Consider the following 14,374-nt stretch of genomic DNA (forward strand, 5'->3'; position numbering starts at 1 on the left):
CTCTTATATTCTCTCACAAATGTTCTAGGATTGTAAAACTTCTATTGATTTTTTCCCAAACTATTGGAACTTGGTTAGCAAACTAACCAAAACAAAGCCCAATCTCTAAAGGGAGAAACAAGTGAATACTGCCACAGGAAATGGCTTAAAAAAGACAAATAGAATGGGTCACATTTTTATATATTTTTTAACAAAGATGTGAGTGTAACAAAGTCCTCCCAATGGCTGGCTGACTTGTACATATGACGATTTTACGATGTGTCAATTTATAACAAACGATTCTTTTTGGCCACCCATACTAACCCCAAAGCCCATTGCAAGCCATCATGACTTGTGTGTGTATCACACGTGCTCAAAGGCAATTGAAGTATTGGTGAATATGGCTACAAAAGAAATATTACCAGAAAAAAACGACAACCAATAAATATAAAAGTTTAAAAGGCATTTGTCATACACCCCCCTCACACACAACACACAAAGCCAATATATATTCTCACTCAGGTGCCGCCATGCCATCTAACAAAAAACATATAACAAGGATGCGGAAGTCATGTAAAGCATGGCGAACTGGAATGCCAGTAACAACAACGGTAGCAGCATCACGTTGATGCCAAACATAATTTTCGACGACGCTAACGACAATTTTTGAGTGTTGGTGTCTATATCAAAAGCTTTTTACAACATTTTTGCATAAATTGTTTGCGGCCAAACGTTCTACACCAGAGATGGGGGCAGAGTTGGAAATTGAGGAGATTGGACGATTTTTTGATGTCTCTAGCATAAGAAGTAACAGAAAAAAAAACGCCAGCCCCTGCTTTGTTACAAAATATCTGCCATAAATATTTAAGTCACGTTTTGTATTAGACACATAAAATGATACCTGAATAGAGAAAGGATATGCAAAAAGGAGGTGAGAAAAAAATACATTTTCTATAAATAAACTTCGGTTGGGAGGAAGGATATTGTAATGTTTCTACTTTCAAAACGCTTGAAGAATAGTTTAAAAGTGTCGCACACATTTATGATAAACTATGAGGAGTTTGGATGGAACAAATTTAAATGAAAGGAAAATGCAAACTACTTTAATAAGGATTTATTTCTAGGGTACAGGAGTAAAAACATTTATTATCTGGTTGTAGAAGACCACAGAGTCATCTTATAGAAGACCATAAAGTCTACTTATAGAAAATCACAAGAACTTTCCATTGAAGTCTAGAAATTCTTACTACTGAAGTCCACAAGGTTTGCTTAATTGAAAACAACAAGGCCTTCTTATAAAATACCATAAGGTCTTTTCATAGAAAACCAAAGTTTCTTATATAAGACCACAAGGTCTTCACATATAAGACAACAAGGTCTTCTCATTGAAGACCAAAAGTTTTTCGCTTTTGAAAACCAAATGTTTTTCTCGGTGAACCACAAGTTCTTCTTATGGAAGTCAAGGAAGACCACAAGGTCTTCTTGTAGAAGACCAGAAGCTCTTCTCATGGAATATCGCAAGGTCTTCTTATAGAAGACCACAAGGTCTTGTTATAGAAGACCACAAGGTCTTCTTATGGAAGTCCACAAGGTCTTCTTATAAAAGACCACAAGGTTTTCTTATACAAGACCACAAAGTCTTCTTATAGAAGACTACAAGACTTATGGAAGTCAAGGAAGACCACAAGGTCTTCTTGTAGAAGACCAGAAGCTCTTCTCATGGAAGACCACAAGGTCTTCTTATAGAAGACGACAAGGTATTCTTATAGAAGACAACAAGGCCTTCTTATAAAGGACCACAAGGTCTTCTTATAGAAGACCACAAGGTCTTCTTATAGAAGACCACAAGGTCTTCTTATAGAAGACCACAAGGTCTTCTTATAGAAGACCACAAGGTCTTCTTATAGAAGACTACAAGGTCATCTTATAGAAGACCACAAGGTCTTCTTATAGAAGACTACAAGGTCATCTTATAGAAGACCACAAGGTCATCTTATAGAAGACCACAAGGTCTTCTTATAGAAGACCACAAGGTCTTCTTATAGAAGACCACAAGGTCTTCTTATAGAAGACCACAAGGTCTTCTTATAGAAGACCACAAGGTCTTCTTATAGAAGACCACAAGGTCTTCTTATAGAAGACCACAAGGTCTTCTTATAGAAGACCACAAGGTCTTCTTATAGAAGACCACAAGGTCTTCTTATAGAAGACCACAAGGTCTTCTTATAGAAGACCACAAGGTCTTCTTATAGAAGACCACAAGGTCTTCTTATAGAAGACCACAAGGTCTTTTTATAGAAGACCACAAAGTCTTCTTATAGAAGACCACAAGGTCTTCTTATAGAAGACCACAAGGTCTTCTTATAGAAGACCACAAGGTCTTCTTATAGAAGACCACAAGGTCTTCTTATAGAAGACCACAAGGTCTTCTTATAGAAGACCACAAGGTCTTCTTATAGAAGACCACAAGGTCTTCTTATAGAAGACCACAAGGTCTTCTTATAGAAGACCACAAGGTCTTCTTATAGAAGACCACAAGGTCTTCTTATAGAAGACCACAAGGTCTTCTTATAGAAGACCACAAGGTCTTCTTATAGAAGACCACAAGGTCTTCTTATAGAAGACCACAAGGTCTTCTTATAGAAGACCACAACGTCTTCTTATAGAAGACCACAAGGTCTTCTTATAGAAGACCACAAGGTCATCTTATAGAAGACCACAAGGTCATCTTATAGAAGACCACAAGGTCATCTTATAGAAGACCACAAGATCTTCTTATAGAAGACCACAAGGTTTTATTATGGAAGACTACAAGGTCCCTCACTGTCCTAAGCGTGGATTTTTAAATAATATTTTTTCAAGGGTCCCTCACTGTCCTAAGCGTGGATTTTTAAATAATATTTTTTCAAGGGTCCCTCACTGTCCTAAGCGTGGATTTTTAAATAATATTTTTTCAAGGGTCCCTCACTGTCCTAAGCGTGGATTTTTAAATAATATTTTTTCAAGGGTCCCTCACTGTCCTAAGCGTGGATTTTTAAATAATATTTTTTCAAGGGTCCCTCACTGTCCTAAGCGTGGATTTTTAAATAATATTTTTTCAAGGGTCCCTCACTGTCCTAAGCGTGGATTTTTAAATAATATTTTTTCAAGGGTCCCTCACTGTCCTAAGCGTGGATTTTTAAATAATATTTTTTCAAGGGTCCCTCACTGTCCTAAGCGTGGATTTTTAAATAATATTTTTTCAAGGGTCCCTCACTGTCCTAAGCGTGGATTTTTAAATAATATTTTTTCAAGGGTCCCTCACTGTCCTAAGCGTGGATTTTTAAATAATATTTTTTCAAGGGTCCCTCACTGTCCTAAGCGTGGATTTTTAAATAATATTTTTTCAAGGGTCCCTCACTGTCCTAAGCGTGGATTTTTAAATAATATTTTTTCAAGGGTCCCTCACTGTCCTAAGCGTGGATTTTTAAATAATATTTTTTCAAGGGTCCCTCACTGTCCTAAGCGTGGATTTTTAAATAATATTTTTTCAAGGGTCCCTCACTGTCCTAAGCGTGGATTTTTAAATAATATTTTTTCAAGGGTCCCTCACTGTCCTAAGCGTGGATTTTTAAATAATATTTTTTCAAGGGTCCCTCACTGTCCTAAGCGTGGATTTTTAAATAATATTTTTTCAAGGGTCCCTCACTGTCCTAAGCGTGGATTTTTAAATAATATTTTTTCAAGGGTCCCTCACTGTCCTAAGCGTGGATTTTTAAATAATATTTTTTCAAGGGTCCCTCACTGTCCTAAGCGTGGATTTTTAAATAATATTTTTTCAAGGGTCCCTCACTGTCCTAAGCGTGGATTTTTAAATAATATTTTTTCAAGGGTCCCTCACTGTCCTAAGCGTGGATTTTTAAATAATATTTTTTCAAGGGTCCCTCACTGTCCTAAGCGTGGATTTTTAAATAATATTTTTTCAAGGGTCCTCACTGTCCTAAGCGTGGATTTTTAAATAATATTTTTTCAAGGGTCCCTCACTGTCCTAAGCGTGGATTTTTAAATAATATTTTTTCAAGGGTCCCTCACTGTCCTAAGCGTGGATTTTTAAATAATATTTTTTCAAGGGTCCCTCACTGTCCTAAGCGTGGATTTTTAAATAATATTTTTTCAAGGTTCCCTCACTGTCCTAAGCGTGGATTTTTAAATAATATTTTTTCAAGGGTCCCTCACTGTCCTAAGCGTGGATTTTTAAATAATCATAGCGATTATGAATCTTCACGTAGGGAGCTACTCACAAGTGAGTTGCAGTTCACTTTCACCTGCTCGAGCTATTATGATTGAGCAGGGAGGAGCACAAAAAGTGAACAAGGGTTGACAAGTCGAAAAATGGAAAATAATGGCGCGACTTGTGAACCCTTGAAATAATAATTTGTGTTGCCATACCGTCATTTTTTGCACAAATAACTTTGAGATTAATTAATTCTTATTTTTTGTATAAAAAATAAATAAATTTTCAAATTAATAAACATTTCTAGCAAGAAAAATGTCAGTTATTAACAATCCACTGTAAAAGAACATGGATATTGGTAAAAGAAAATACAACATTAAAACAACATGGCAACATCTGTAACAGCTGTTCTTTTGTTTTGGCAGATATGTGAAAATTGTTTATTTACACTGAAGAATTCGTGAAATTTATTGGAAAATCGTAAAAAAGTGAACAAATGTCGTTTAAAAACGTCATTAAATGGCTACAATAAGTAAATGTTTAATGTTGCATTTTGGGTGATAACAGAAATGGCAAATTCTGAGGAATACCAAGGAAATGAAGTGGAAGTTGTGTTTAGCACCATCTCCCATTCTTTCCAAGACTGCGACCCCAAAAGATCCAAATCGTGTACATTACTCTCTCTAGGAATAACAATTGCAGACATGGGTTGCTCCTGATTGGGTCCTTGTATAGTTGTGAGCCGCTTTATGCAGAATGTACCTTTTTGATCTGTCCATACCTGAAAACTCGATTTAGGCCTTCCTTCACTGATACATACCACGGGCAACGTTTTAGTTAAAGTACTTGCTCGGGCATTACCGTGAGATAGGGATGGCTCTCACGGTAATGCCCGAGCAAGTACTGTAACTAAAACGTTGGGTGGGTTGGCCCGACACACTAGGTCCATCAAGAATGATCTTCACGTTCTAGAGAGGGAAGCCCAACCATACTGGATAGAATCCCTTGCTCAACAAGCATTTCAAGTAGTTTTGAATAGCTTTCACATAGTCGCAGGTTCTAATGTAAACAAATATAGTGTGAATAAAGTCCACAACAAACCAGAGTAGTTTTTGCTCAACTATACTTGGGATATTGCAGTCGTCTAAATTCTTAGGCAAATATTGATAGCACCATGCACAGCACTCTGCGTCTTTTAATGGTGCGATGCCAAACCTAGTCATATAACTCCAGTGGATAGTTACATGCCATTCTTGGAACTGAAGGTAGACCCAATTTTGTACCAAATTCTGAAAGAATTCAGAGATTCAGACCGAATTCGTAAAGAACTCTGAAAAAATGTTAGCGGTCAATGTCCTAAGCTTTAAAAAACAAGAACATTCGTTTTATGCAACTATAAACATTATGGTAGAAATTTATAATAATGATATTTCTTTCTTTTTATAAGAATAAAAACAAAAACGCCCATTTGTTTTTAAATTTTTAAGTTGACCTCAAGCCAAATTAAAACCAAAGAAAATAGCGTCCAAAGGCCAACAATAACCTCACAACATAAAAAATCTCTTATTATTTTTGTTACTTTCAACCTAAAATACAATTAATTATCATTACAGATACAAAATATTCGTATTTTTTAAAATAAATGTTCACACTTAAATTTTTTTGTTCAACTCACTTTGATTTCGGTAGTGAGAAATTTCAGCAGAAATGTGCCTCTTTTTCTCACTTTTTTACATTTGTAATAGCTAATTTTTTCACGAACGTGAGTTTTGCTCACCCTCTTGTTGTTTATAATAAGGGAACAGTGAGAACATAACATCACTCACGGCGATATGATGTTTATAATAGGGGAGGAGGCGAGAAAGAGAAAACTCACGGTGAGAGGCCGTTCATAATTGGGCTGAATATTTTTTCAAGGGTCCCTCACTGTCCTAAGCGTGGATTTTTAAATAATATTTTTTCAAGGGTCCCTCACTGTCCTAAGCGTGGATTTTTAAATAATATTTTTTCAAGGGTCCCTCACTGTCCTAAGCGTGGATTTTTAAATAATATTTTTTCAAGGGTCCTCACTGTCCTAAGCGTGGATTTTTAAATAATATTTTTTCAAGGGTCCCTCACTGTCCTAAGCGTGGATTTTTAAATAATATTTTTTCAAGGGTCCCTCACTGTCCTAAGCGTGGATTTTTAAATAATATTTTTTCAAGGGTCCCTCACTGTCCTAAGCGTGGATTTTTAAATAATATTTTTTCAAGGGTCCCTCACTGTCCTAAGCGTGGATTTTTAAATAATATTTTTTCAAGGGTCCCTCACTGTCCTAAGCGTGGATTTTTAAATAATATTTTTTCAAGGGTCCCTCACTGTCCTAAGCGTGGATTTTTAAATAATATTTTTTCAAGGGTCCCTCACTGTCCTAAGCGTGGATTTTTAAATAATATTTTTTCAAGGGTCCCTCACTGTCCTAAGCGTGGATTTTTAAATAATATTTTTTCAAGGGTCCCTCACTGTCCTAAGCGTGGATTTTTAAATAATATTTTTTCAAGGGTCCCTCACTGTCCTAAGCGTGGATTTTTAAATAATATTTTTTCAAGGGTCCCTCACTGTCCTAAGCGTGGATTTTTAAATAATATTTTTTCAAGGGTCCCTCACTATAATAAGCTTGGATTTTTAAATAATATTTTTTCAGTTTCCCTCTCTGTCCTAAGCATGGATTTTTAAATAATATTTTTTCAAGGGTCCCTCACTGTCCTAAGCGTGGATTTTTAAATAATATTTTTTCAAGGGTCCCTCACTGTCCCAAGCGTGGATTTTTAAATAATATTTTTTCAAGGGTCCCTCACTGTCCTAAGCGTGGATTTTTAAATTAAATTTTTTCAGGGTCCCTCACTGTCCTAAGCTTGGATTTTTAAAATAAATTTTTTCAGGGTCCCTCACAGTCCTAAGCGTGGATTTTTAAATAATATTTTTTCAAGGGTCCCTCACTTTCCTAAGCGTGGATTTTTAAATAATATTTTTTCAAGAGTCCCTCACTGTCCTAAGCGTGGATTTTTAAATAATATTTTTTCAAGAGTCCCTCACTGTCCTAAGCGTGGATTTTTAAATAATATTTTTTCAAGAGTCCCTCACTGTCCTAAGCGTGGATTTTTAAATAATATTTTTTCAAGAGTCCCTCACTGTCCTAAGCGTGGATTTTTAAATAATATTTTTTCAAGAGTCCCTCACTGTCCTAAGCGTGGATTTTTAAATAATATTTTTTCAAGAGTCCCTCACTGTCCTAAGCGTGGATTTTTAAATAATATTTTTTCAAGAGTCCCTCACTGTCCTAAGCGTGGATTTTTAAATAATATTTTTTCAAGAGTCCCTCACTGTCCTAAGCGTGGATTTTTAAATAATATTTTTTCAAGAGTCCCTCACTGTCCTAAGCGTGGATTTTTAAATAATATTTTTTCAAGAGTCCCTCACTGTCCTAAGCGTGGATTTTTAAATAATATTTTTTCAAGAGTCCCTCACTGTCCTAAGCGTGGATTTTTAAATAATATTTTTTCAAGAGTCCCTCACTGTCCTAAGCGTGGATTTTTAAATAATATTTTTTCAAGAGTCCCTCACTGTCCTAAGCGTGGATTTTTAAATAATATTTTTTCAAGAGTCCCTCACTGTCATAAGCGTGGATTTTTAAATAATATTTTTTCAAGAGTCCCTCACTGTCCTAAGCGTGGATTTTTAAATAATATTTTTTCAAGAGTCCCTCACTGTCCTAAGCGTGGATTTTTAAATAATATTTTTTCAAGAGTCCCTCACTGTCCTAAGCGTGGATTTTTAAATAATATTTTTTCAAGAGTCCCTCACTGTCCTAAGCGTGGATTTTTAAATAATGTTAAAGGCATAATTTTTTTAATATTTTTCACAAGTCTAACCAAAGCGTGGATTTTTAAATAATGTTAAAGGCATAATTTTTTTAATACTTTTCACAAGTCTAACCTAAGCGTAATTTTTTAAAAATATTTTTGGGCACTCCATCACTCTGCTGACCTTTACTGCCAAAATAGATTTATCCCAAGGCCATAAAACTCTATCATAAAATATATGTTTCCTCATATCTACACAACCCCATATTTATTTGTTGCTATTTCGAATAAAATTTGTATGGCTACAAATTATCGCCAGCATTATAATTATCTTAAATATCCCTCAATGTCCCTGTTGCTCTGTTGCTGCTGATAATATTCGGTTCGGTCCAAGGACTATCATAAAAATATAATAACAACATTACATACATGCATACACATACATACATACATATACAATACTGCATAGAATATTACGATAAATGAGATACCATTACATTAGGGGCAATGGAAAATATTGCCAAAAACAGACACTCACACAAAAGTATTCAAACAGAAAACATATCAAAAAGAAAAAAGTATGTATGTATGAGTTGTTCATGTTTATCTTTAAGATTTCAAGCACGCACTTCCGCTTTATGAAAATGTCTTATTGCCATATTTGGTTATTGCTGCTGTTGTTGTTGTTCACTTTGTTTTTCTGTTGTTCCCCTACTTATTTTTATTGTTTATTGATGTTATACGGGAAACATTAACTGCAAATGGCAGTGCCATTACCACACACACAGAAAGAAACATATACACAAATATACACAAGTATGTATTTAAGTATAAAGGGAAAAAAGGAAACTAAAGCACTTCAAAACAAACAATAGAGAGCTCCTCAGCAAGGAGCATGGCATGGTTTTCTACACTACAAAGGTAAATAACCTACAAAATAACCCAAGAGTAAACAATAGTAAATTGATACTTTGAAGGTAAGGACAATAAGAAGTTTTGAGAAAGACAAAAAAAGAAAGGAGTCATGTTGTTGTTCATTAAGAAAATAAGGACATAATAAAAGAAATTGAGGTATGTATGTCGAAGAAAATAACAACAAAAAACGAAAGAAAGGAGGCGTAAGTGATACTAAATCTAGAGGAGTAACACAATTTAGTTTGTTATCGGTCATGCTTTGGTTATATTTAATAGTCTGTTGTGTGAATGTAAAGCGGAAATGCCAAGAATGCCAAAGGAAACTATTTCGTGTGGAGTGGAGAAAAATGTCAAGACAAGATGGTCATCATTAGACGAAGAAGAAGGAACAAAAAGTTGAAGTAGGAAAAAAAAGTAATGACTAGAAAATGTGGGGCAACACATTGTGTTAGGTTAGGCTGTTAATGAGGGGCTATTATTGCTTCTTTCTTGATCCGAAGGAGTTTCAGGAATTTAAGCATAGTTTTAGGAGATCGCACTTATAATATGTATATCTGGAAAGAGGAAAAAGACAACTTCTATTAATAAAAGAGGCGCAAGTGCCCTCAAAAAAGACCCTTCTAACTAACTGAAAGAGCTGCACCCAACCACTAACAGCTCCTTAAAGTATGCTAAATAAAATACAGTGCCAATGCCTGCATTAGACAAAATATATTTACATAAATTGTATTTAAACACCTCCCAAAAGTATGCATTAATTTGTCCATATACTCAACATTTTCAACAAAGTTTTTGAATTTATTTTTGCAAACACAAAATTTATGTGTTTTTATTTGTGTTTAATTTTAAATATTTCAATTACATATCCTCTTTATAAAGCAAAATAAACATCCTCATCGTACCAAGTAAAAATACACAAAAAATGTTATTTTGTGTGTTTTAATTTCTGCTAGACTCTGTCTCAAGAGAGATAGCTGATGAGCTATGAACAGCAATGGAGACAGAGAGAAATGGTGTGTAGGACTTGCCAAGAAAGCTTTAAAGTTAAAACAAACTTGTCAGACTGTTTCTTTGTTGGTTGGTTGATTGGCTTGGCAATTAAGGCAGAGACTAAAGTGTGGGCCGAACAAAATTTTTGTTTAACAACGACTTAATGCACTCTACCAAGCTCCCAGAGGATATTGTTCAGAACAAAAATAAAGCTGCCAAATAAAAACATTTCTTTGAGTAAACCACGATTTAAAAGTTCACAGAGAAAAGTTTATATTTTTGTTGATGAAAGCTAATAAGCGTGGGATTTTGTTAAAAAAAAAGTTACAAAAATATGAAAGAAAAAATTAAATTATGAAATTTGTCAGCATTCATAAAATTAAACATCGTTAAATGTCATCCAGACAAGAAAATATTAGATTGTGGCATTTGTCTGCTACCAGAGATCCCATTGACGCATGGTTTATAAATCATTAAATGTTATTCATACGCCTAAAATGCGTGGTATTAAAATTAGTCATACGCCACCTCATTCAAGAACTTGAATTACCATTATTTTAAACATAGTAAATATTCAGTATTTGGTGAAATATTCAATATTTTTTTTTAATATTTCAAAGGCCCAACAGAGCATGGATTATTTTAAGAATATTTATTCCAAGGACTATTAAAGCGTGTATATTTAAAGAATGTTTTTCTAAGGCCCAACAGAGCAAAAATAATTTAAAGAATATTTTTCTAAGGCCCAACATAGCAAAAATTATTTAAAGAATATTTTTCTAAGACCCAACAGAGCAAAAATTATTTAAGGAATATTTTTCTAAGACCCAACAGAGCAAAAATTATTTAAGGAATATTTTTCTAAGGTCCGAACGAGCGTAGATTATTTAAAGAATATTTTTCTAGGGTCCAACCGAGTGTGGATTATTTAAAGAATATTTTTCTAAGGCCCAGCAGAGCGTGGATTATTTAAAGAATTTTTTCTAAGGCCCAACAGAATAAAAGTTATTTTAAGAATACTTTTCAAAGGTCCAAAACTTGCGTGGATTATTTAAAGAATATTCTTGTAAGGTCCAACCGAGCGTGGATTATTTAAAGAATATTCTTCTAAGGACCTACAGAGCGCTAATTATTTAAAGAATATTTTTCTAACGCCCAACAATGTGCTGGTTATTTAAAGAATATATATATAATATAAGGCCCAATAGAGAGTGGATTATTTAAAGTATATTTTTCCAAGGCCTAACAGAGCGTGAATTATTTAAAGACAGAGAGCGTGTATTATATAAAGAATATTTTTCCAAGTCCCAACAGAGCGTGGATTATTTAAAGAATATTTTTCCAAGGCACAACAGAGCGTGGGTTATGTAAGGAATATTTTTTCAAGGTCCAACAGAGCGTGTATTATATAAAGAATATTTTTCCAAGGTCCAACAGAGCGCGGATTATTTAAAGAATATTTTTCCAAGGCCAACAGAGCGTGGATTATTTAAAGAATATTTTTCCAAGGCACAACAGAGCGTGGGTTATGTAAAGAATATTTTTTCAAGGTCCAACAGAGCGTGTATTATATAAAGAATATTTTTCCAAGGTCCAACAGAGCGCGGATTATTTAAAGAATATTTTTCCAAGGCCCAACACAGCGTGGATTATTTCAAGAATATTTTTCCAAGGCCTAACAGAGCGTGGATTATTTAAAGAATATTTTTCCAAGGCCCAACAGAGCGTGGATTATTTAAAGAATATTTTTCCGGGGCTCAACAGAGCGTGGATTATTTAAACATTTTTTTTCGAAGGCCCAAAAGAGCGTGGATTATTTAAACATTTTTTTTCTAAGGCCCAACAGAGCGTGGATTATTTAAACATTTTTTCTAAGGCCCAACAGAGCGTGGATTATTTAATTTTTTTTTCTAAGGCCCAACAGAGCGTGGATTATTTAAAGAATATTTTTCCAAGGCCTAACAGAGCGTGGATTATTTAAAGAATATTTTTCCAAGGCCTAACAGAGCGTGGATTATTTAAAGATTATTTTTTCAAGGCCCAACAGAGCGTGGATTATTTAAACATTTTTTCTAAGGCCCAAAAGAGCGTGAATTATTTAAACATTTTTTTTCTAAGGCCCAACAGAGCGTGGATTATTTAAGCATTTTTTCTAAGGCCCAGCAGAGCGTGGATTATTTAAAGAATATTTTTCCAAGGCCTAACAGAGCGTGGATTATTTAAAGAATATTTTTCCAAGGCCTAACAGAGCGTGGATTATTTAAAGATTATTTTTTCAAGGCACAACAGAGCGTGGATTATTTAAAGAATATTTTGTCCAAGGCCTAACAGAGCGTGGATTATTTAAAGTATATTTTTCCAAGGCAGCGTGGGTTATATATGTATGTGGGTTATGTAAAGAATATTTGTTCAAGGCCCAACAGAGCGTGTATTATTTAAAGAATATTTTTCCAAGGCCTAACAGAGCGTGGATTATTTAAAGTATATTTTTCCAAGGCAGCGTGGGTTATGTATGTATGTGGGTTATGTAAAGAATATTTGTTCAAGGCCCAACAGAGCGTGTATTATTTAAAGAATATTTTTCCAAGGCCTAACAGAGCGTGGATTATTTAAAGTATATTTTTCCAAGGCAGCGTGGGTTATGTATGTATGTGGGTTATGTAAAGAATATTTGTTCAAGGCCCAACAGAGCGTGTATTATTTAAAGAATATTTTTCCAAGGCCTAACAGAGCGTGGATTATTTAAAGTATATTTTTCCAAGGCCTAACAGATCGTGGATTATTTAAAGAATATTTTTTCAAGGCCTAACAGAGGGTGGATTATTTAAAGAGTATTTTTTCAAGGCCCAACAGAGCGTGGATTATTTATAGAATATTTTTCCAAGGCCTAACAGAGCGTGGATTATTTAAAGTATATTTTTCCAAGGCCTAACAGAGCGTGGATTATTTAAAGTATATTTTTCCAAGGCCTAACAGATCGTGGATTATTTAAAGAATATTTTTTCAAGGCCCAACAGAGCGTGGATTATGTATAGAATGTTTTTCTATGGTCCAACCGAGTGTGGATTATGTATAAATTGTTTTTCTAAGGTCCAACCGAGCGTGGATTATGTAAATAATATTTTTCTAAGGACCAAATGAGCGTGGATTATTTAAAGAATATTCTTCTAAGGACCTACAGAGCGCTTAATATTTAAAGAATATTCTTCTAAGGCCCAACTGAGCGCGGATTATTTAAAGAATATTTTTTCAAGTTCCAACAGAGCGTGGATTATATAAAGAATATTTTTCCAAGGCCCAACAGACCTTGGGTTATTTTAAGAATACTTTTACAAGGCCTAACAGAGCGTGGATTATTTAAAAATTTTTCTAAGGCCCAACAGAGTGTGGATTATTTAAAGATTTTTTTCTACGGCCCAACAGAGCGTGGATTATTTAAATTTTTTTTTCTAAGGCCCAACAGAGCGTAGATTATTTAAAGATTTTTTTCTAAGCCCCAACAGAGCTTGGATTATTTAAAGATTTTTTTTCTAAGGCGCAACAGAGCAAAAATTATTTAAAGAATATTTTTTAAAGCCCAACAGAGCAAAAATTATTTAAAGAATATTTTTTAAGGCCCAACAAAGCAAAAATTATTTAAAAAAGATTTTTCTAAGGCCTAACAGAGCAAACATTATTTAAAGTATACTGTTATTATGTCCAACAGAGCGTTGATTATTTAAAGAAATTTTTTCTAACGTCGAACCGAGCGTGGATTATATAAAGAAATTTTTTTCTAAGGTCGAATCGAGCGTGGATTATATAAAGAATATTTTTCCAAGGCCCAACAGAATGTGGATGATTTAACGAATATTTACGAAATACCATGCAAGGAACTTGAAATACCTTTTTTTTCCAAATTACCAACTTTTTGCCACAACAGTTAAAAGAAATGGATTTCTTTCTTTAAAGCTAATAAAAAACCAAACTCTGTGGAGAAGAAATGCCTGAATAAAACCCAACCTTTGTTTCCTTTTAGTCCGCTATTAGTCCATATTCCCAGTATAGCAAAACCAGCCTACTTTCTTTTATTTCATCATTTTGATTTTTTTGTGAACCCGAGGCTTAAATGTTTGCCCTTTTAATTGGCAGATTGAAAAAAAAAAACAAAAACCTCAGCAATTGGAAATTTTACAAAGTTAACATTTTGCAATGCAAATATTCTTCAAAGGTTTCAAAAACTAGACAAAAAAACGAAAAAATCTCCATTCAATGTCAGGGGTTTTCCTTGTAGATTTCTTTGTTGTAGCTTAACATCCAAGCTTACAAGCCAGTAAATTTTTTGCTGGTGAACAAAAAACAATTACTGCCATGGCAGGTGCAAAATGCAAATATTCCCCCTTTCCATTTGAACAAAAAAAAAAAAAAAAAAACAATTACAACAGCTCTCAAACTT

General features: G+C 34.1%; 1 protein-coding gene across 1 annotated transcript in view; it reads right to left on the minus strand.

Moving 5' to 3' along the window:
• Positions 1-14,374, minus strand: part of side-V (sidestep V) — a 330,904-nt gene that overhangs the window by 10,775 nt on the left and 305,755 nt on the right. The gene's annotated exons all lie outside the window — the stretch shown is intronic.

The sequence above is a fragment of the Musca autumnalis genome, unplaced genomic scaffold (genome assembly GCF_047663935.1).
Source record: "Musca autumnalis isolate F117 unplaced genomic scaffold, ASM4766393v1 scaffold_5, whole genome shotgun sequence".
Taxonomy (NCBI): domain Eukaryota; kingdom Metazoa; phylum Arthropoda; class Insecta; order Diptera; family Muscidae; genus Musca; species Musca autumnalis.